This window comes from Rhinolophus ferrumequinum, chromosome 5, assembly GCF_004115265.2.
Source record: "Rhinolophus ferrumequinum isolate MPI-CBG mRhiFer1 chromosome 5, mRhiFer1_v1.p, whole genome shotgun sequence".
NCBI classification, from domain to species: Eukaryota; Metazoa; Chordata; class Mammalia; order Chiroptera; family Rhinolophidae; genus Rhinolophus; species Rhinolophus ferrumequinum.
The window spans coordinates 51,984,179-52,008,045 of record NC_046288.1 but is presented as its reverse complement, the minus strand read 5'-3'; the positions used below and the strand labels follow the sequence as shown (position 1 = coordinate 52,008,045).

At 36.0% G+C, this 23,867-nt stretch overlaps 1 long non-coding RNA gene across 1 annotated transcript in view; it reads right to left on the bottom strand.

The window, feature by feature from the left end:
- Positions 1–23,002, bottom strand: part of LOC117022380 (uncharacterized) — a 50,803-nt gene extending 27,801 nt beyond the window's left edge. The window contains exons 1-2 of the long non-coding RNA XR_004423040.1: positions 22,911–23,002; positions 18,388–18,457 (exon numbers count right to left, since the gene is read on the bottom strand). This is a non-coding gene — a long non-coding RNA (uncharacterized LOC117022380). The remainder of the gene's footprint in view (positions 1–18,387; positions 18,458–22,910) is intronic.
- Positions 23,003–23,867: the final 865 nt, after the last annotated feature.

The following is a 23,867-nucleotide window of genomic DNA, read 5'->3' as shown; positions in this document are numbered from 1 at the left end:
AAGTAAAGTGAGATTAAAAAAAAAAAATGCATTTGGCCTAAGACTTGTACACACATTCCATTCAAGACTCACATCTTTTGGACCTCTTTAAAACAGGAAGCCACTTAGGCTCCCTTATCAAATGGCCAGAGAGTGAATGCTCACAAACAGCCTCTGCGTCCACACGGGTCAAGAAATTCAGGAATTTGAAGAAAAGGACAAGTGTTCCAGGATGGATGTGTTCAAAAGGCCTGGAAAGAAATGTTGGGAGGATTGCCTTCTCTTCCTATGACACATCACAATTTCTGGTAGGAAACCAAGAAAGGAAATTGGGCAACCGTGGTGATTAGTCAGAAGGAAGGAGACAACAAGCATTCTGAAGCCAACAGCTGCAGAACAATGGCAACCGTGAAAGGCTATTTTTGTTTGATTTCAACAATTAATTGAGCCTGGTGGAACTGACATTGTACTCTGCCTTCTCTCACTCTTCTCTTACTAAAAGTAGAAAGTTTCCATGCCATAAAATAGTTACCATTTTCCTGCTTTAAGAATGATTAAAATGTCACTCTGCTCTTTCATCTTCATGTTTATCTCAAAGTGAACTTATTATGAATATAAAAATATTTAAACTTACAAAAATGACAAGTATCTGTTATTGTCTTTCCACTGCTACTGCTTTGCTGCTATTTAAAATTAAAAGGCTGGAATTTGGAACCCTCAACTTGGAATTGTAGTGTCTTGGGGACCTCCCTTGGCAGTAGGTGTGGAAAGAAATAGCTGAAGGCCTTTAGTAGCAGATGGCTTATGTAGTGGCTTTCCTGTTTTTCGTTGTTGGGGTTTTTTGTTTGTTTGTTTGTTTTTGTTTATTTCCTAATTCCAGATGGCACCATAGCAAAAATAAAAATCCACCTAGAAAAATTTGATTACTCCCTGCATTCTTTTTCCCCGTGCTTTCCAAATTGCCCTAAAGTGGAGGCAGATGGAATCTTTACAATATCAAATCAGAAAATAAAACTTTGTACAGAACTGTAAAACTTATGAACAAACTATTGCCAACTACAGACCTTGGACAAACTGTTTCAGGGTTTGGCAGTATTCCCAACTGCCAGTGGCTCTTTGTAGCAGATTTGACTTAGGGAGATTGAATAAAGTTTCATAAGCTTAGAACATCCCTTTGACCTCAAAGTCTGAAATCTCCAAGGCAACTTCAACTAAGTGGCACAGGTACCACAGAGGGATACCAGAAATGATTTTAATAGGCATCGACTACTAACTCAATAGGTGCTATGGAAAAAAATGGGAAATTCCAGGCACATTCTCTTAAAGGGGCTGTCTCAAAATTCCAGAAAGGTGGAAACAACTGGAAAAGTTTTATGTCCCTGGGTAGAAGCCATGATATGCCAGAAAGAGAAAGATGTGAACAAATAAGAGTGAGTGTGAGTACAGAATAAGTTCCATGAGATGAAGAAGTTTGGAAAAAGAGATGGTGGCAGGAGGTGTACATGAAAGGGAAGAAATCCCATAAACAACCTCTAATTCTTTTACCTTCTTCAACTCTTCTCTACTTCTTAGCTTCTCTAACTTCTCTGAGATATAAATGAACTGTTCTGTTCACTTTCTTCCAACTTATCAGTGTAGGCACAAAGATTATGACTTTCCTAGTGGATATTTGGTGATTTTGTCACTCAGTGTTTATCCTTCCTTTTCCTTTTTCTAATTTTCTTTGGTTTGGGCCTACTATATTTTACTTATTGGATACAATCTGGTATTGTAGCATGTGATCCATGCAGCTTTTTGAGTTTTACTTTTAAGCAGAGCATCAAAAATACTTCAAAAAGTAAGAGCTCATTCCCTCAAGAGTAGCACCTGGAAAGGCTGTTCATCAGTTCCGGATACATAGACTTCTCCACGAGAGCTGATTTTTGTCCTGCCATAGCCTGGTTCTTTCCTTATGATTCTATGAGCTATTCCAGTATATTCCCTTTCTGTCAACTTCTGCTGCTGTGATCAATTAGAAGATAACGTTATCTTACTAGATAGTCATTTATACAGCCAAAGTGCATTTTAGGTGAAATATTCTGACCGCAGACTAATGTACACAGTGTCAATCATCAGTGCCTTGTGTAGGGTGTAGGGGGGAGGGAGAGAGAGAGAGAGAGAGAGAGAGAGAGAGAGAGAGAGAGAGAGAGAGAGAGAGAGAGAGAGAAAGGAGGAGGAGGAGTTAGAGGAGGAAGAGGAGGAGGAAGAGGAAAGTTTTAAGTTTTCTTAAGAAAGCCTTGTATGACTAATTCTCCTTGAGTTCTTACAAATATGTCTTTAAAATAATGTTTATCTATAGCCTTTATAAAGGAAGGATAGTCTGGCTGGATGTAAAAGCTTGGCTCACACTTTCTTTCCTTGAGTCATTTCCTTTTTTTCCTTGCAAGTGTTTTTTCCCACTGTCTTTTGGTAGATAATTGTTGAGGAAGTTTGATATCAGCTTGATTTTCTTTCACTTAAAATTATCTTGGTATTTCTTCCTGCTGCCCCCAAATTATTTTTTTAAATATATATTTTTTATTTTTTAATTACAGTTGACATACAATATTATATTAGTTTCAGGTGTACAACATAGTGATTAGACATTTACATAACTTACAAAGTGATCACCCAGATAAATCTAGTACTCATCTGACAGCATACATAATTATTATAATATTATTGAATATATCCCTTATGCTGTACTTTACAAACAGAAACATGCCCTTAAATTCTTTATCTTTAAAATTAAATAATTGTTTTCAGGTATTGTCTCAATATTTACCATTCTGTGTGATAGTGTATCACCTTTCTGAGTTATAGTTTCCTCTTTAAGATGTAGATTCAAGTCTTCTTTTATGTAAAACAGTGTTGTTGTTTTTTAATTATATTTTAACACACTATTTCTTTTCCGTTATTTTGGTTTTCTTTGGGGCTCCAATTATGTGAACATGGGATATATTGTGCCTGTCTTTTGTGTATCATATTCTATTCAATGCTTTCTATATCTTTATTTCTGTTTATTTTGATTTCATTTTCTCATGTACATCTCTTATTGCTCTTTCTATGGTGTCATTCTCTTTTGCGATCCTGCAGTTTAGTGTTTATCTCAAAATAATTTTCTTTTTCTTCCATTTTCTTAAAGAATTCTATGAAGTTACACTTTATTTCCCTATGTCTAGACATCTAGCTTCTCTTGTCCAGTCATATCTTCCTGAGTCCTTATATTTCCTTCATGGCTGTAACTGCTTCTTTAATTATGGCAAAATGTTTTATGGTAATCTTATCTTTTTTGAGCCAACATTTTTCTGAAGAAATTTCTTTGACAATAAATAATTTTTGTTGCTATTCCCCATTTTTATGATGACTTTGGAAAGATTGTATTAGTTTCCTAGGGCTGCCATAAAAAAAAAAAAATGTACCAGAAAGTGGATGGCTTAAAACAACAGATACTATTGTCTCATAGTTCTGGAGACTAAAAGTCCAAAATCAAAATGTCAGCATGGCCATATTGCCTCTGAAACCTCTGGGGGAGAATCCTTAGCTTTTGGTGGTTTGCCAGCAATTTTCAGCGTTTCTTGACTTGCAGCACTTCAATATCTTTCTCTATTGTCACATGGCATTCTTCCCTGTGAGTCTGTCTCTTCTTTCCTTATAAGGACACAAGTCATATTGGATTAAGGATGAACCCTATTCTAGTATGACCTCATCTTAACTAATTTACATCTGAAATGACCCTATTTCCAATAAGATCATGTTCTGAGAGACTGAGGATTAGGATTTTAATATACCTTTTTGGAGAACACTATTCAACCCCTAACAGGATGCTGGGATTTTGTTGCTGTTGTTACTCAGATTTGATTAAATAGAGTTTTCCAAACTAGATAGTAGCAGGACACATTAGTGGGGGTGGGAATTTTCCAGGAGAATGGGATTAAAGAGATGGGGATTGTTTGATTAAAATATAACCCCTCTGTGCAGCCATTTTCCTCTGCCTCTCAGACCTAGCCTCAACCACTGTTTTTTCACTAAATACTGCTATCAAGAGCACAGGTCCTATCTTCCAAAGTATCTTCTTCTCTTTTGAAAGATGGTGTTTTCTTAGATTTACCACTGCCAGGATCCCAGGGGACTTTCAGTATCTTATGTCACAGCAGCCATAGTGATTGTGCCCTATTAGAAATCAGCCTTATCATGCCACTGTCTACCTAAGAAGGGGTTTTCCTTTCTGGGAGTTAGTATTTCCTGATCATTGCTGAGTACTGCCCTCTGTAGCCCGCCTTTACCCTCTCTGATTTTCCCTATCATGCTACTATAGCTTTCTAGGCAGATTTTGCTTGTTTTACTTGCTTTTGCCAACACATAAAATTTGGGGTTTTTAAATGTTCTCTGTCTCTTGTTTTCACTGAAGATATAGCTTGTAGATATTTCCTCCTTACCCATCTTGTTGTTCTATCTGCTTTCCTAGAGGAGAAGAATGTAGATTTAGGACTAAATTACTGTCAACTTGCTGCTGGAACAAGAAGCTCTTGAACTGCTTTTTACCAGAAGTAGGGGGAGCTAGCAACATGGTTTATTCCTTCTCTTTCCCCAACTTCCACCTCCTCTCCCTCTGCCACTGCCTTCTGTTTTTTTTTTTTTTTCTTTTTGAAAGAGTCAGAGTTTAGTTGCTTTAGATCATCATTGTCCAATAATAATTTCTGCAATAATGGAAATGCTCTTTTACCTGTGTTGTTTAATATGGTAACCACTCACATAGCTAGTGAGCACTTAAAATGTGGCTAGTCTACCTGAGATACTGAAATTATAATTTGATTTAACTTAAATTTAAATAGCCACATATGAAAATGTGAAAAATGCTGTTTTTGGAAGATGGGCAGAGGGAGGTAGAATCTAGGAAAAAAGAAGGAAAAAAAAGAAGACGCTATGATGCATAGAGCAATGGTATAAAAGAGAATTAAAGCTATCTAGTTGGAATTTCATTGGGTTTTTCTATTTAGTACATGATATAAAATCTCTCTCCATGTCACTTTCCAAACTGAATGTAAAACTTTCTGTTTTTCATTAGCAACTTTTGGAAAATATTTCCTTTTGGAGAAGGAAAAGAAACTCTGAGTTATGCTCCAAAGTTGCTGTGAGGGTGCGCATTTCAGATTGGTCATATTTGGGCTATAATATTGCATTATTGTCATTATTAAAATCTTCTTACTGTTTTCTTGGGAATAGGGTCCTTGCAAGTGGGAAGACCCAGGTTGTCCACTAAATTGAAGTTTCCAGAGTCTGGGTGAAGGGGCTTGAACCAAGAAAATACATCTGCAAAAAGGGCCTAAGGTCCTCTGTAGTAGTAGTGAACATTAAGAATTACATTACATGGTAGAAATAAAGATCAGAATATAGTAGATACTTCTTAAAACCTGGAAGGTTGGGAAAAAAAATATTTTCAGGGTTACATACACAGACAGGTGTTTCCATTATTATTATTTGCACATTTTTGATACAGAACTAATATGTGGAACTGTATAGTTATTATAGGAATTATGTGATGGTCTTTTTTTCCCCTTTCCTTCATACGTAATTGGGGTCTCATGGCAGTGAGTGATGAGTTCATCAAAAAAGCAAATTTTAAAAACAAATCATCTGAAAGATATAATTACAGATACACCACATTAACAAAATGAAAAATAAAAATCACATGATCATATCAATAGACGCAGAAAAAGCATTTGATAAAATTCAACAGCCATTTATGATAAAAACCCTTAAGAAAGTGGGAATAGAGGGATCTTATCTCAACATAATAAAGGCCATATATGACAAACCCACAGCTAACATCATACTCAATGGGGAAAAGCTAAAACCATTCCCCCTAAGATCAGGAACAAGGCAAGGATGCCCATTATCTCCGCTTCTATTCAACATAGTTCTGGAAGTTCTTGCCACAGCAATCAGACAAGAAAAAGAAATAAAAGGCATCCAGATTGGTAAGGAGGAAGTAAAGTTATCATTGTATGCAGATGATATGATACTATATATAGAGAACCCTAAAGACTCCACCAAGAAGCTATTAGAGCTGATAGATGAATTTAGTAAAGTGGCAGGATACAAAATTAATATTCAGAAATCAGTTGCATTTGTATATACCAATAATAAAACATCAGAAGGAGAAATTAAAAAAACAATCCCATTTACAATCGCTCCAAAGACTATAAAATACCTGGGAATAAATTTAACCAAAGAAGTAAAAGATCTATACTCAGAAAATTATAAGACACTGATGAAAGGAATGAAGGAAGATATAAATAGATGGAAACACATATCATGTTCATGGATAGGAAGAATTAATATAATTAAAATGTCCATACTGCCTAAGGCAATATACATATTCAATGCAATTCCTATCAAACTGCCAACGTCGTTTTTCACAGAAATAGAACATATAATCCTAAAATTTATATGGGACCATAAAAGACCCCGAATAGCAAAGGCAATCTTGAGAAATAAGAACAAAGTGGGAGGTATAACAATACCTGACTTCAAATTATACTACAAGGCTACAGTAATCAAAACAGCATGGTACTGGCATAAAAACAGACACATAGATCAATGGAACAGAATAGAGAGTCCAGAAATAAATCCACGCCTATATGGCCATTTAATCTACGACAAGGGAAGCAAGAATGTACGATGGAGTAATGACAGTCTATTCAATAAATGGTGCTGGGAAACCTGGACAGACACATGCAAAAAAATGAAGTTGGACCACCTCCTTACACCATATACAAAAATAAATTCAAAATGGCTTAAAGACTTAAATGTAAGGTCTGAAACCATAAAATACCTAGAAGAAAATATAGGAAGAAACTTCTCAGACATTACCCGGAGTAAGATTTTTACTGATATACACCCTCGCGCGAGGGAACTAAGAGAAAGAATAAACATGTGGGATTATATCAAACTAAAAAGTTTTTCACAGCAAAGGAAACCATCAATAAAACAAGAAGGGATCCTACTGAATGGGAAAAGATATTTGCCAGTGATATATCTGATAAGGGATTAATATCACAAATCTATGGAAAACTTACTCAACCCAACTCCAAAAAAACAAACGATCCAATTAAAAAATGGGCAGAGGACTTGAAGAGACATTTTTCTGAAAAGGACATTCAGATGGCAAACAGACATATGAAGAAATGCTCAACCTCACTAACCATCAGAGAAATGCAAATAAAAACCACAATGAGATACCACCTCACCCCAGTCAGAATGGCTATCATCAATAAATCAACAAACAACAAGTGCTGGCGCGGATGTGGAGAAAAGGGAACGCTTGTGCACTGTTGGTGGGATTGCAGACTGGTGCAGCCGCTATGGAAAACAGTATGGAGGTATCTCAAAATTCTGAAAATGGAACTACCTTATGATCCAGTAATTCCACTCCTAGGTATCTATCCGGAGAAATCCAGAACTTCAATTCAAAAATCTCTATGCACTCCTATGTTTATTGCAGCACTATACACAATAGCTAAGACATGGAAACAACCAAAATGCCCATCGGTAGATGATTGGATTAAGAAACTGTGGTACATTTATACAATGGAGTATTATGCAGCCATAAGGAAGAAAGAAATCTTACCATTTGCAACAACATGGATGGATCTAGAGAACATTATGTTAAGTGAAATAAGTCAGACAGAGAAAGATAAGTTCCATATGATCTCACTTATTTGCGGATTCTAAAGAAAAGAATAAGTGAATGAACTAATCAGAAACTGGGAGACAATGAGGAAAAACTGAGGGTTGCTAGATGGGCGGGGGGAGTGGGGGGTGGGGGGGAGGGTGAGGGGATTGGAGGGCAGTCGGTGACCACAGGATGGCCACGGGGTTTGAAAATTAATCTGGGGAACGTAATTTGGTGGTTACCAGAGCGTAAGGGGGGGGGGGGGGGGGGGGTGAGGGTGAGGGGGATCAAATGTACGGTGATGGAAGGGGAGCTGTCTCTGGGTGGTGAACACACAGTGTAATTTATGGATGATGTGATTCAGAATTGCACAACTGAAATCTATGTAATTCTACTAACAATTGTCACCCCAATAAATTAAAAAAATAAAAAAAAAAATATTAAAAAAAAAAAAAAAAAAAAAAATAGAATGAACTTGTAAAAAAAAAAAAAACAAAAAACACATCTGTTGAATTTTATGTAAGAAATAAATTTTTACTGTGACAAATCACTAAAAAAAAAAAAAAAAAAAAAAAAAAAAAAAAAAAAAAAAGATATAATTACAGATGGAAATGGCATCCAAATTAAATACCAACCAAACACAATGTGTTACAAACAGTGATCCATATATAACATGATCCATTTCATCAAATCTTGAAAACTCACATACCAGCTGTGTTGGATGTGATTTCCTACTTGATTTTGTACATGTAGTTTTCATTTGCATTGAGGTGCATTCAGAAGTTAGAAGTGTTCTCTTCTAATTCTTGAAGGAGCTCTGGTAACATTGGCATTGTGTGCTTTTGAAAGTCACTGTAAAACCATCTAAGCTAGGAGTTTTCTTTGTGAGAAAATTATTTGATAACAAAATTGACCTTCCTAAAAAATATGGGTTATTAGCTTTTTAAAATTTCATCTTGTGTTAGTCTTGGTAAGTTGTGTTCCTAAAGAAAATTATCTATTTCATTTGTTATAAAGTGTTCATAATGTTTTGCTATTATCTTTTTAAAATCTGTATAATGAAATAGATGTTAATTTATTACTGATACTGGCAACTTATATTTTACCTTATTGGTTATTATTATTATTGATTGGGTTTTATTGATTTTTATTAATCTTTTCAAAGAACGTTTTCACTTTGTCAATTTTTAAATTTTGTTTTCTATTTCACTGATTTATGATATTATATTTATTTTTTCCTTCCTTCAACTTTTTGGGGGGTTTGATTTTATTCCTTTATTTTTAACTTCTTAAGACAATATTGGTTATATAACTAGTTATAATTTTTCCTCTAAGCTCTGCTTTAGCTGCATCACATGTATTATAATATGTTGAATTTCAGAGTTTTCTAAATACTTTTGTGACTTCTTCTTTGGCTCACTAGCTTTTTAGAACTGTGTTATTTTATTTCTAAACATTTGGAGCTTTTCTAGATATTGTTATTAATATCTAATTTTTTCATAATGTATATATTTTGCTAATATTGCACTTGTTGAGCTTTATTAAGACTTGGATTATGATGCATCATATTTTTATGTTTGTGACTGTCTCCTGTGTACTTTTAAAGAAATCATTTTGTATATTTGTGCCATATAAGGTTTTATATCAGTTGAGTTAAAGTGGTTGATAGTGTTTTTTCAATCTTTCGATAACCTGACTGATTTTTTATGTAATTATTCTATCAATTACTGTTTTTTTCTTTATCAGTCAATTACCGTTTCTGTCAACTACTGAGAGAACAGTGTTAAAAACTGCAACTATGATTAGGATTGATTTAATTTTCCCTCTAGATTTTTCAGTTTCTTATTCAAATTTTGAAACTCTGTATTCAGGCTCATACACATTTTGCCCTTTTGACTCTTTTGTCAATATAAAATATGCCACCATATCTGTTGCTCTTCTTTAGCTCCTATAGATCCATGTTTCTATCTGGTGTCATTTCTCTTTATTCTGAAGTGATTTACTTAGCAATAAATTTTCTGTTTTGTCTATCTGAGAACTTCATTTTGGTGTCATTTCTAAAGGGTATTTTTGCTGAGCATAGAATTCTGGATTGGCAGTTGTTTTTCCCTTTTCTTTCAGTACATTAAAGATGTTCCTCCAGTGTCTTATGACCTTTATTTTTTTTATAACTCAATCACCATTTATATTGTTTTTCCTCTGTAAGAGTCATTTTTCTGGCTACTTTCAATATTTTTTATTGGTTTTCAACAAGTCTATGATGTGGCTTTTATTAGTTAGGGTTCTTCAGAGAAATAGGACTGATAGGAGATATTATTTGTTTAGGAAAGGGGATTTATTATGAGGAATTGGTCATTGGATCATGGAGGGTGAGAAGTCCCATGATCTGCCATCTGCAAGCTGAAGTTCCAGGAAAGCCAGTGGTGTAATTCCAGTCTGACTCTGGAGGCCTAAGAATCAGCGGCAGTAGATGGTGTAAGTCCCAGCCCAAGGGCAAGAGAAAAAACTGACATCTCATTTCAAGCTGCTCAAGGAGGCAGTCAGGAAGAAAAAGAGGTGAATTCTTTTTTCCTCTGCTTTTTGTTCTATTCAGGCTCTCAGTGGATTGGATGAACCCACCCACATTTGGAAGCACAATTTATTTTACTGACTCCACCAATTCAAATACTAATCTTATCTAGAAACACCCTCACACACACACCCAGAAATAATGTTTCATCTAGGGACCCTGTAGTACACAGTCAAGTTGACACATAAGATTAACCATCCCATGGCTTGTTGTTTTCTTTAATTTGTTTGGAGTTAAAATTTTTGGATCTATAAATGTTGTCTATCATATTTGGAAAATTTTTGATTATCATTTCTTCAAATATTTTTCTGTCCTATTGTCTATCTTTTCTTCATTGTACAACTTCACTTACACATATTTATCAGCTTGTTTTGTTCCACAGTCACTGAGCCTTTGTTCTTAAGTTTTGATTTTTATTATTCAGTTTGGCTAATTCTTTTGATCTGTCTTCAAGTTCACTGACATTTTCATTTCAGATATAGTACTTTTGAGTTCCAGAATTTCCATTTGATTTATTTTTAAATTTCTTATTTATTTACTGAGATTTTCCACGTATTCATTCATTTTGATGTTCTAATCTTTAAGTCAGTTTTTAAACAGATATGTAAATTTACTTTAAACTCTTCACCTCCTTATTCCAACATGTCAGGGTCTGTTTTTACTGACTACTTTTTTCTTGACGATGGGCCACATTTTTCTGTTTGTTTGTTTTTTCCACCCCCATAACCAGTGATTTTTAATTATACACTGATTATTGTATATGATGCAATACTTTGTATCAGATACTTTGTATTCTGATATCCTCTTCTGAAGAGTGGTGATTTTTATTTTACTAAGCAGCTAACTTTGGCTGCAAACAAATTGAATTCTGCAACTCTTACAATGAATAGTGGTTGAAAGCTTGTCTTACTTCCCTCAGTCTTCTAGCTATAGTCTTTCAGCTGGGCTTCTTGATGTCTCCCTTGTGTATTTGCAGTTCAAGCTTCAGCCCAGGACAGGGGCAGAATTTTCACAGTATTGTGGTCTCTTCATTTTTCTTCTTATTTTCTAGCCACTCTGGCAGTTCCAAATTCTGTCTCATCAAAACAGTAAGACTATAGTCTCTGTTTGAGTTTCAGCCATCATACACAGTATGGACTGGGCTGTGTCCACAAAAAGCTGCACAAAAGCAAACTCACCTAGTACAGTTTCCTTACTTCACAAGTTGATTATCCTTGAATTTTTTTTACAAATTTTGACCACTCTTCAATGACTTCAAATATTGCAAGGGCAACTACTAATAGCTTTAAGTCTTTACTCTGAAACAGTGACTGTAATAGCTCAGATTTGCTAACTGGGCAAGAAATCCTTTTAGAACAAACTATGTTTAAGCAACATTTAAATTGAAAATTCTACTTTTGCCACATTTTCATAGCAAGATACCATGCTAGAGAGGAAAACATTCTGTTTGTCCCAGATTACAGATAGAATTTTTGTGACTATAATTCTGTGGTGTTAATCAATGGATACTCAGAGGAAGCATTTAGAGAGTCTTCACCAGGTGAAGACTTAATACAGATTATTTCCTTAATGCAGATTATTTTATTTAATCCTTAGTGTATTAATTCCTTAATGCATATTATTTCATTTAATCCTTGCAAACCTCCAATAAGTTAAGTGCTAACATTATCTCTATTATATTGATAAGTAAATTGAGGCTAAATAACTAGCTATTACACTACTGATAAGTGGTAGAATTAGATTTAAGACCAAGAACTATTCAAAATTAACTCATAACCTCATTGGTTTACTGTCTCCCTGTTACTAGTGAGGGGACATCTGGAATTCCCTTCCAGGGGAAGTTGGCAGTTTGAGGTTCTTTCCTAGAAGAGCATGTTCAGGTAGGTTCCAAATTGTGTGACTTCTTTGTATCAGGTATTTAGTCTGCACATAAATATTATCCCATTTAATTTTCATAACAGCTGTGTGAGGCTGATAACATTTTACAGATAAGAAAACAGTGGCCCTGAGAGGTTATATAACAAACCCCAAATCAGACCTTACAGGGGCAGGACTTAGAACACAAACATTCCAGGCCCTTATTCATTTCACTTTGCCTTCTTCTCCTCAGTGCTGCCTCTGTTGTCCCAGTCTCCCCTCCATGTCCCACTTGACCACCTCATCTGTTAATCTCAATCCAGCATAATTCAGAACAATAGAAATGATGCCAAAGGCAGTGAAATGAGCTCCAAATGAAACAAAACAAACAATAAACCAAAACAATACCAAAATCCTATTAGTGAAACCGAGGGTCCTGATTTTGACTAAATTTAATTTTAAATCCTAGCTCTGAAATCATATCCCCCCTCTCTCTTTATAACACCCAGAGACCTAGCCTTTCCACTGGATAACCAGAAACCCCAAGGCCAGAGACAGTAGTCTGGACCTGACTAATCCAAAATTCTGGCAGGCTAAAGATAACATCTTGACCTAAGTTATGTTTCAGTTCCTGAGACCTAAGATGGAATGACTCCCTGGTTACTTTCCTATGAAACTGGACTAAGGGACTCCAGAAAAGACCTTAGAACTGTCATCTATCAAAGACACTTTGGTTGTTTCCATGTCTTGGCCACCGTAAATAAAGTTGCAATGAACATCGGAGCACATATATCTTTATGGATGTTTTCTGATTTTTTGGGTAGATACCCAGAAGAGGGATTCCATATGGTAATTCTATTCTTTATTTTGTGAAGAACGTCTACACTGCCTTCCATAGCAGCTGTACCAATCTGCATTCCCACCAACAGTATATGAGGGTTCCTTTTTCTCCACAGCCTTTCTAACACTTGTTATTATTTGTCTTGTTGATGACAGCCATTCAAAGATATGGTATATATACACAATGGAATACTATTCTGCCACAAGAAAAGATGAAATAGTGCCATTTGCAATAACATGGATTGATCTTGAGATTATTACACTAAGCTACTAAATAAGTCAGAAAAAGTCAAGAACCATGTGATTTCACTGATATGTGGGATATAAAACTGAAAGCAACAAAGGAAGAAGACAAACAAATGAAGAAACAAAAACTCATAGACACGGACAATAGTTTAGTGGTTACCAGAGGGGAAGAGGGGAGGAGAGTGGTAGATGAGGGTAAAGGGGATCAAATATATGGTGATGGAAGGAGAACTGACTCTGGGTGGTAAACACACAATGTGAGATATAGATGATGTATTACAGAATTGTACACCTGAAACCTACGTAACTTTACTAACAATTGTTACCCCAATAAACTAGTTAAAAAAAGAAAAAAGAACTGTCCTCAAGACCTGAAGAAATGATTTATTACCTTTTCCTCACCTCTGACCAATCAGCTCCCATCATGACTCCGAACCCCTAACCCACAGTGTCTTGTGATTTTGCCCTATATAATTTGTAACCTACACACCTTCGGGGAGTTCAAGCTTTTGAGCATTAGCTTCCCGTTCTCCTGGATGGTGCCATTCATCAATAAAATAGCCAATAGTTCTCCACTGCGATTCTCATTATTTAGTGTTTGGCTCTGCTAGTGCCTGTTGGATGATCTCTTTCTGTTTTATAACATTAATCATCTGTACTATTATAAAATGGTGAAAATGGCATGTGCCATATTCTTTTAACATGTTTCCCTTTCCTCTTTTTCCTTACTCAGCACACATTTAGGCTTAAAAGATAATAACTTGAGATATTTTCATATGCAGATGGCTTTTTTGCCTACACCACAGCAGTGGTTTAGTTTCTATAAAAACATGAGCAAAGTCACAGTGGCTTCCATAAACATGAATTATTTAACATTTTACATTAGTTCATCTCGTTTACTGGAGTGTCCTTGGGACATATTTATTTACACAGGAAGGATGTCCGAGGAAACATTTAAATAATAATAATAATAATAATAATAATAATAATAACAACCAAGTGGAAGTCTGAAATCATTGTAAACCACCTTACATTTTCAGATTAAAGTGCATAGCATATTTACAAAATTCTCATGAACCTTTTAACTTGGCAGAGCTCATTCAAGGTGTCCAAATTACTTATTTGCATCCTGTTCTGAATAAACTGACCAGATTCAATTACCTGATACCTTGCTCTGACTCACTGGTATCCAGGTCCCTAGTTAATATACTCCTTCTGTTGTTTGATTATCTCGTCCTTCAAGAGCAAAATTACACAAGCAAGCCTTGAAATGAGTAAATCGACTTTCCTCATATGTGCAATAACATTGAGTTAGGAAAATTTACTTGAAGTAGATTGGCGTTAATTAGGAACTTCCCACTTGCCTCTCATTTATCCTTCCTTCTTGTTACCAGTTTATGCTTTGACTATGCAATGCGTTGTCATTTTCAGTTAAAGCAGGAAAGTTAATTTTCTGCATGTGTCCTTCTCATCACCACTCCAGGAACAGAGAATTGAAATTCTAGTCAGTTCAGGCTGTCATGGCAGATAATTTCCAAACCATCTGCTATCTCAGAAAACAATCACTCGTGAGAACACCCCCACCCCCTCAGCCAAGTCACAACTCTGACATTGTATGTGAAGTCAGCACAAAGATTAACAACCTGCCATGGCTAACTGTCGAGCTTTTTGACTGAACAAAAATAGAGATTACAGATTATACTATCTGGCAAGTGATAAGGTGAACTTCCAGGTTAATTCTTTATTAGGATGGGAAATGCCTGTAGAAATTATAATGCCTGTGTCATCCTATCTAAGAGGGACTGTTCAGTGGGAATTGCCCTTTATCACTTATTCTGGAGAATCTTGTCAGACCTTAATTGAGTCATCCATTAGCTTCCACAAATGGATTAACTATATATTTACCAGAGAGAGATAGTAGTTGCTAGTCATGTTTGGTGATAAATAGAGTCTTCTGAAAAACATTTTCTCATTTTTAATGGAGTGGAACAGAGAATAATCTTTCATGTTTTTCTCTGCCAAAGTACTGCTAATTTTCAGCCACCAGATCCTTTTAACTCAATTTGAAGTGTTCTCTCCAATCTGATCCCTCCTCATCCTTCAGATCCTCTTCAACTTCTTCTTTGACCTATTGCAATAGCCTTTTTACTGCTCTCCTCCTCAATGTATTCCTTACTCCAGCCCATCTTTCATATTCTACATCTGTAATACAGGGTCTCAGCTCCTGCTCCCCACACAAGAATGCAGGATATGGTGAGGCCAACAATAAACAACAACAGAGCCATGGATAAGGGAGTCATACCACTATGTTCTCACTGGCGGCTGGGTTGGAGACACGGGAAACAGAAGCCACACGATCCTCAATCTGCCGTCCACTTCTCTGCCAACCAACCAACTCCCTAGTGTAGCCACGGCAATTATATCAGTGGCTAATGGCTAACTGGTAACAGCTGATGGCCACCCAGCCACAGCGGACGGCCATCTGATTACAGCTGATGGCCATCGAATAACCGAGCCAGCACCTTTCCATGTGAGGTGCCTGGAAACTGAGAGCCTGGAAACTGCTCTCTGGGACTCTGCCCCACAACATCCATGTTATCTTTTATTTTTTTTTTAGGAGACAAATTATCCTGCCAAATCACCTCTTACAATTTTCTGTGGACTCTCCATTCTCTAAATTACATCACTCTAAAGCTTTATAATAGCATAAAAGGTCTTTATAATTTCCAGCAAAAAATGATATTGCAGCTTACTTTTTTAACGTCCAATCACTGAGCTCTGCAATTGTGCCAAACTCCTCACTATTACCTAGCACTCCCTGGTTTTTCTTCTCTCTGTGCCTTCTACATACTTTCCTACTGCCAGCATGTTTAGGGATTTGCTCCATGTGGCACAACTCATTCTTCAGAACTCACTTCATTTGTGGAATCCTTCTCACTACTACGCCAGAGTCAGATATTCCTTTCTCTGAGCTCCCATTGCACTTCTGTCATAATTCTATAATAGTACTTAACAATTTTTATTATAACAATCTATTTACATTTTTTTCTCTTAGAAGACTTTAAAATCTTAGAGGAAAGGGACAGGTAAAATAGGTCTTGATATAATTAGGATTTAACAAAATACCTGCAATATATTAAGTGTTCCTGCAATATACCAGGTGTCCAATAATTGTTGTTTAATGCAATGATTCACTGATCATTTGGAAGGGACAGGTATTTATCGGACTTTCCAACATTCTGTCTCCATTGTCTTTAAGATTGGCTGGAATTTTATGATAATCTGTAAATATTAGTGATGGTGTTAACAAACCAATTAATACATTTGCTTATTCTTTTCTTAAAAGGTATTTCGTGAATCATTTTATATATTTCTGACACAACATTCTGATACTTACTGCCAACATATAGGCACCATGTAGTATGTCAGGGAAATAAAAACCAGGAGAAATAGTGAAGGTAAAATGTGAAAGCTGAAATGGACCTTAGGGAATTATGTAGATCAGTCATTTTAAAATACATTTTAGCTGATTGATATGTCCTTCAAAAGAAATACAAAAACTTAATAAATAAGACAGATAAATGAATAGCTGCTCAGTTTGAAGTAAAAAGTGAAAAAGGAGATCTGCTTCCCTGGTCACACCTTTTTAGAGACTTGCGATTTACCTGGGAGGTTCCTAAAGCTCCACATTATAGGATTGGAACTGATCTAGAGCAACTCTCTTGTTTTGCTTCTTAAAGAACCAAGATGAGAGACGCAAAGTGACTTCACAAAAGTCACAGTGTTAGAAAGAGAACAATAGTTTTGTTTCCTATTCATGTAAACCAAGCTTGAAGGATTGAAAGTAAGCCTGACATAAAAAACTAGGTAGTTGCAAACTACTCTTACAAATTATAAATATTCAAGGTGCCAATAGATAGCAAATAAAAGCCAACCATTGTGAAGTGAATAAAATACACTTGTGTTAGAAGTTGAGTTTTAAGATAGTAATAAAACTGGTTGGGGAAAGAGGATGTGGGAAAAGTTTCCAGAGTAAGAGTATGTAGGGACAGAGCCAGGAGTGCAGTTTCCAGGCTCTCGGCCTCACGTGGAAAGGTGCTGGCTCAGGTAGTAAATGGCCATCAACTGTGATTGGATGGCCATCAGCTGTCGATAGTTGGCCGTCAGCTGTAACCAGGGAGCCACTGGCCATTAATATAATTGCTGTGGCTACACTAGCAAAAATGGGGGCTCGCAAGAAGATGGTGGCTGAGCTAGCGAGAGCGGATTGCAGAGAGGCAGATGCCGCCAGCGAGAATATAGTGATATGACTCCCCTACTTATGGCTCCGTGGGTGTTCCTTTTTGGCCTCACCATATCCTGCGTTCTTACATGGGGAGCGGGGGAAGAGACCTTGCAGGCCGCCCCGCACAACAGTAAAAGGAATTGAAGGATACATATTTAACAGTGTGTGTGTGTGTGTGTGTGTGAATGTATAATTAATCCCAGAGACAGTAACATGCTTAACTTAGCAATTCTTGCTAAAGCAAGGAAAAATATAAGGATATTACCTATAACATATTATTGTATTAATAATTAATGTAACAGTACTATTAACATTGTACTGGAGTTATAAGTCAATGCAATTAGACAAGGAAAAGATATTAGAACTATAAAAGTTGGAAAGGAGGAGGTGAAATTATTACTACTTTATGAAAAAAGAATTAACTGTAAATGCAAAATAATTAACCCAAAACAAGAGAATCCAATAAGGTAGCATATGTTAAAATTAAAATTCACAAATATGTAGCTTTCATATATATGTAAAAGCTGCCAAATACAATATATCATAAATCAGAAAACTACACACATGACACCAACATAAAATTTCTAGTAATTAATTTGATAAGAAATATGTAAACCTATATGAGAAAATATTGAAACCATTTCTAAAATATACAAGGATTGTATTAGACAAACGAACACATATGTTCCAGGTTAAGATTCAACATTATAAAAATGTCAGTTCTTCCTAAGTTAATTTATATATTTAATGTGATTACAATAAAAATACCAACTTTTCTGAAAATAGAAAAGATAATTCTAAATGTCATACAAAAAGAAAAATAAACACTCAAAATAATTAAAATGTTCAATATGCATAATTACAAAGTAAAACAAGTATAGGCAGCTTACTAAGTAATATTTTTGGTGGTCTTACCTTCCATCCCAGATATCTTGTCTGTCTATACACATTTCCAAACTGGGTCCTTCCAAGGAAGGTGAATTTTCTGCTGAGAAAAATAAAATTTTGACCACTTGGCTATTTAACTACTATCCTCTTTAACCAGAACCCCCTGCTCCCCTGGCCACTCTCCTCAGGTGTCAGATTCACTGATTGTTTCCCATCAATCCCTCTGCCTTCTGCACCTACTCACATTAACCACAAACTCACAAAAGTTCAGAAAACGATTACTTTTTCCTACCTTCCTATGAACTTGAACCTCTTTTGAGATATATTTCCAGATGATATATATACTCATGCAGCCAAGAAGTGCACCTGTTTGGATCCCTCTTTAAGAAAGAACTTTCCTTTCAGGGGCAAGGAGAGCCATCAGCTGATAGCCTCCGCAGTCCCTGCCTTCAGAATCCTTCTCAGCTGAGGACATACTCTTTCAAGGAAGTTCCAACTGTATTGGCTGGGCTTCTACGACCCAGCCAATTCTGCCCAACATGGGACTCCTCTAATTGGTGTTGTTTGCTCCAGAGCTCCCTGTTGGGTTGGCCAAGAATTTATAAGATCTGCATTACACTCTAATGCCCTCCTCGACCAACCTTCTTTCTTTCCTCCTCTATTTTCCCAGGAGTTAACCTCCAATAAATCTCTTGTCTTTCTAATTACATTTCAGTCAACTTCCTGAAAGACCCAGTTGACCATGCATGGACCTGCTCTAGCCAATCTAGGAACTCTAGAAATCTTGTTAAATAAACTCAGACACAGTTGGATACAGAGTAAGAAATTAAACTACCCTCTGTCTTCCCAAGTTGACTGAATTAGAAATATGGTAAGATACAACTGTAATTTAATAAGCTTGGAGTGGTGAGGGCTAGAGATTGATTTAGTAACAGCCAAAAAATAAGTTTCAACTGAAAATAAAGAAAGTTAAAGAAGCCTGAAACACATTTATCTGGAATCTCTTCATGTAGAGGCAAATTCTAAAATGCCCACAGACAGGTTTATGCTTAAAGACTGGCTTTAAGGGATTGGTACTAAACAACAATATATGTTCATACTGATGACCTGGAATCATCAAGAAAATTTCAATTAATTGGTTTCCTCTTTATGGATAAAGAAAATCATAAATTATATTTTTGGAGTTTTTTTCCTCTAAAGTGTTAAAGATGTTAAAAGCCACGAGAGTTGCAGGATCACGTTTCACCAATAGCATATGAATTAATGTAGACATGTCCACCAAATATAAGTAAGATACTGTTCTACCACATCTGCTTTCCAATCACATCTTAAAATGTGTATCATCTAGGCTGTAATAGAATAATTGATCCGAAAAATCAAACAACAATGTAAAGACTTGTGAGATTCTCTTGGTGGCCTACATGAAATAAAATCTGGGATCAAAAATTACTTTTGGCCTTTGTTTTTATGACAGCAAAAAATGCTTTTCTGTGATAAGTGAAAGAAAGTGTGGTTGAAAATAACTGAGCATGTGTCTCTGACATTTAGTGCCCACTGGGGCACTAAATATTGGGTTCTTATTACAGCTTGACTTAGTTAGTCATTAAGTCTCTTTTTTTTTTAATTTTATTTTTTAAATTTATTGGGGTGACAATTGTTAGTAAAATTACATAGATTTCAGGTGTGCAATTCTGTATCACATCATCCATAAATTACACTGTGTGTTCACCACCCAGAGTCAGTTCCCCTTCCATCACCATATATTTGATCCCTCTTACCCTCATCTCCCACCCCCCAACCCCCTTACCCCCTGGTAACCACTAAATTACGTTCCCCAGATTAATTTTCAAACCCCGTGGCCATCCTGTGGTCACTGACTGCCCTCCAATCCCCTCATCCTCCCCCTCACCCCCCACCCCTCCCGCCCATCTAGCAACCCTCAGTTTTTCCTCTTTATAATATGCTTCACTGAGGGTAGTTCCAGAGTGAAAGAAAGGAAGCCATTAGGTTTACATGAGCCTTTAGGGTATAGTTTTGTGGATACTCAGTAATTAACTAATATAGTTTTTACATTTTCAAATACTTTGGTGGAAATTGCATATATAAGACCTTCAGTTTAACAAAAGCTCTAAACTAGGCATCTGTAGAGAAGCTGTGTGTGTGTGGGCATGCGTGTGCGTACACACATGATCTGGTTTAATGTTATGCTTCTGTTGCTTGTTCACTGATGTTATACCGAAGCAACCAATAGAGGCTTAAAATAGTTTTAATTCAACTCATATCAGCCAACACTAAATTTCTTCTATCAAGATCAGTGGCAGAAACTTGGGATACAGAGATGATTAAAACACCATCCCATTCTCAAGCAATCTATAATTTAATTAATAGAGAAGACATATGTAAATAAATTAATAGAATCGGTATAAAATATAGCACAATAGAAATGTAGTCAAGATGCAGAAGACAGAGTTTCTTTGCTGAGATGGTGGGGAGAAAAGGATGATGGGTAGTTGGGAAGATTTAACGAAGGAGGGATGTTGAGGGTAGTTTCTTAGAGAGTTAATAGGAATTTTCCAGGTGAACAAAAGTAGAAAACATTCTAGACTATGCGCCCCCAAACACACAAGTTCTGACAATTAAGTTCGCGAACTTGTTAAACCGATGTTGCTAACCTTTTTTTTTTTTTGATATCAGAGAGATTATTCATTATGAATTTGTACCAACTGGACAAACAATTAACCAATTTTCCTATTTGGAAGTGCTGAAAAGGTTGTGTGTAAGTTAGGCGACCTGAACTTTTCGCCAGCAACGCATGACTCTTACATCACACAGGCACTGTCTGTGAGGGAGTTTTTAGCCAGTAAACAAATAACTGTATTGGAACACCCTCCCTACTCACCTGATCTGGCCCCCAATGGCTTCTTTGTTTACCTGAAGATGAAGGGAATATTGAAAGGAAGACATTTTGATGACATTCAGGACATCAAGGGTAATATGATGACAGGTTTGATGGCCATTCCAGAAAAAGAGTTCCAAAATTGCTTTGAAGGGTGGACTAGGCACGGGCGTCGGTGCATAGCTTCCCAAGTGGAGTACTTCGAAGGTGACCATAGTGATATTCAGCAATAAGGTATGTGGCATTTTTTCTAGGATGAATTCACGAACTTAATCGTCTGACCTTGTAGACATGTGAAAAAATATGGCACATTTGGAGGATTGCAAATTCCAGTTTGACTGGACAATAACTTGGAAAGGAGGTGGCCATGGAAAAATCTGTAGCAATGGGCGGGGACTGCATCATGGAAGAATTTGCATGACATACTAAGAGTCAAGGGTGAGCAACTGAATTTTTAAAACATTACTATTCGATTCTAAAGATACCTGCTCATCTTTTTTTTCCATTAGAAAGTATGACTAATATTCTGCACTCTTTTAAAAAAAATCTTTGCTAATTTGAAAGGTAAAAATGTTTTAATTTGTATTCTAATTAGAAATATTCTTGAACTTATTTTTTCAAAAAAAGATTGTTACTTACCTACATTTTCTACTCAGAGAATTATCTCCATGCTGTTTGCTCATTTACATGTCAGCATTTAGTGATTTCTTATTTCTAGGGTTGCTTTACATATTAAAAAAATTAACACTGAGTGTCTACAAGTATGTTCCTCATTTTTCATTTGACCTTTATTTTTTATGCAGAAAATTTTAAAGATTTGTGTAGCTAAACCTATTGTTCTTTATTTCTTTTATTGCTTAGAAAGCTTCATCCATCCCAAAACTTAATATTCACGTAAAATTTCTTTTCTTGTTAACTGTAGGGCTTTAGGCAAAGAAGTAGCATGATCAAACTTGCACTTTAGAAAGGTAACACTGGCAGAAATACGAATGATACATTTTTGATATATACCTGCTCTCATCCTCCCCTCAACCTCCCTCACTTTCTTCCCACACATTTCTAAGGACTCAGTGATTAACTCATCAATTCAAATTCCACCTAAGTTTATTATAACCACACAATATCTCTTCTCCGTGGCTTGACCAATTTTGCAACTGTCAACTACTCCCCACATTGTGACTGACTTTCCTAATCTTCATACAAATCTTAGGTGCTTAGGAATCAATGTGACTTTAGCTTATTTTCTCATACATATACATATATGTTGGCAAATGAGTGAAGTATTCTTTGCTTTGAATAGATAAGAAGATTCACATGTCTCCTGACATGAGTCATGTATTGAACAAGGCCTCAGGGGGAATGCCTACCAGATACCGCCATCTATTATTTTTAAGGCAGTTGGATTTATTGCCTGTTTCTGAAGACACATGCAGCCAGGTTATTAGGAAACAAGTGTCTACTGAGTGCCTACAGGGTGTAATGTACTAGGTGCTTGTCAGTTGCTTTTCACCATAGTAAAGTCACTGAAAATGGAGAATTTCTTCAGAACTGTCAAGGATTGACAGAAACAACAAAAGTTAAAACTATGCATTAGCAGTATAGCACAGTTAAAACTAACAAGCTTAAAAAGCAAATGGAGTAAAGCATGCCACACCTCCAGGGCACAGCATCTTTCTCCTTGAATCATTGTTTCAGTTTATGCCGGAACCACCGTTGTTAAAGTTTATCATTAAACCTAAAGGGAAAGAATTGAAGAGGGCTTATGAAAAATAACAAAATTATTTGAACTCGCCTTCCTTTTCAACCAAGCAACCCATTTCTCAGTGTACCTATTTTTCTCAGAACGTTATCCTTTCTTTGGTCAGCTAGCAAGTACTCTTTTCCATTTCCTCCTATATCCAACCCCAGCTGCTAGTTTCTTCCCTGGACGGATCTCCAGGAGGCACCTCTTCTCTCCTCTTCTCCTTCCCCCTCCAGCCCCTTTCCCTCTGGTCTCTAGCAATGGTAAATAACTTGTTTATAATTGTGAATCTCCCCATCTTCACACCAGTCTTCATAGACTGTCCTACAAACGCTTTCTACAAATTCCACAAATACCTTTTTATTTTTCATCAGGCAATTCTATTTCTTGAGAATTAAAATAATCTTCCACAGCCTTTCAAATCAGGTGTTGTGGTGTTAGGGAAAAACTGTTGAGGTTTTAAAAAAGTCTTAACAGATTCCAAATGATTATGTCTAATCCTCAGATGGCTGCTACATTAGGGTAATGCAAGTATTTCTGCTAGTGTAGCTTTAAGCATAAACATAATGTGGAAAAAACATGAATATAACACTCATTGCTATTCCATACACACCTATATAACTGCATCGATTCACTTTGACAGATAAATATATATCTAAACAGTAATGTATCTGCATGAGGTATTTCTTTACGTTGTATTGTAGTTGTTTATTGAACTTGGATTGGGGCAAAAAAAAAATAAAGTAGTTATCAATCTGTGTCTTCTGGTTCTCAGAATGAATATATTTTAGTTCTAAAATACATAATGGATCAGAAATAACATTATATTATACTTATCAGTAAGAATGACCAAAAAAAGGTTTGATTTAC